This window comes from Etheostoma spectabile, chromosome 23, assembly GCF_008692095.1.
Source record: "Etheostoma spectabile isolate EspeVRDwgs_2016 chromosome 23, UIUC_Espe_1.0, whole genome shotgun sequence".
Classification (NCBI taxonomy): domain Eukaryota; kingdom Metazoa; phylum Chordata; class Actinopteri; order Perciformes; family Percidae; genus Etheostoma; species Etheostoma spectabile.
The window spans coordinates 18,042,967-18,044,007 of NC_045755.1; the positions used below are offsets into that span (position 1 = coordinate 18,042,967).

General features: G+C 38.5%; 1 protein-coding gene across 3 annotated transcripts in view; it reads right to left on the bottom strand.

Annotated features, from left to right (window-relative positions):
- Window positions 1-1,041, bottom strand: part of prkcq (protein kinase C, theta) — a 23,546-nt gene that overhangs the window by 11,971 nt on the left and 10,534 nt on the right. The window lies entirely within an intron of this gene.

Here is a 1,041-nt window from a genome sequence, read left to right on the forward strand (position 1 = left end):
ATGAAAGACACCAAATCCCAGAATGCACTTGCTTCACAGCTCAAAGAGTCCACTCCCAAGTCACGTCCACTGTTTACTGACATAGACAGACACTGGGGCATTCAACTCTAGTTTGTTTTATTTCATTTCAACCATATACACCAAACAACGTTTCACCGGGGCTCAAGTGGTGTTACACATTTATAATATATAAAAACATTATATGAAAACTCTTTCTTACAAAACAGGCTACATTTAGTGTACACACATTCCAGAAATTTCAGCGATGCAATGGTAGCATTAGCGCTTGGAGTGATGTAAACTGAGTATAAACACAGCCGTGAATTTTTGTGGAACGTAGAACGGTCTGCATAGAAAACCGAGCTTTCGGCCTTTAACGTCACAGTTTGCACCATTATCTCCTTTTTGTGAGGCGTCAGACGTGGCCAAAAAAGTACTGGTTCTAACCACTAACAGCACTCACAGTTATTGTACATGTTGATACATACATGTACAGTCACTCATCCACTATATTGAGGAATTGAGGCATCTGAATGCGCTACGGAGAAATCCCTGCACCATTGCAGCCAGTTAGCATTCCTGTAAAAGCTTTTCTGATTGACCAACATTTTCTTCTCCATGCGTGACTGGCCAACATGGCTGTAGGGTTGGGGTTATATTACCGCATGTTAGTTTGGCCTGCTCTTGATAGTGCTTTAATGTATTTTTGTGTTTTCATTTTGACAGTTTTTTTCTTTTTTCATTGTTTAAACAGTGTTTGTGAGGACGGGAACTGTTTTGGAAAACAATGGAGAGAAAAGCACCATTTACAAAAATACATGTGTATGTGTAGTTTAGACATAAGTAATGCCTTGTTAAAAGCTTCTGATTAGGAAGCTATTGAGCATTCTTAAAGATGAAAATATGAATTAATTGCAGTTCTAAAAGATTTGTATCTTCAGAATCAACAGATTGACTTCGGGCTGAGAGTCACAGGGTAAGAAAGCGTTGAGAAACCTTTTCTGGGATTTGTTGACAATAACAAAAGTATAAAATATCCCC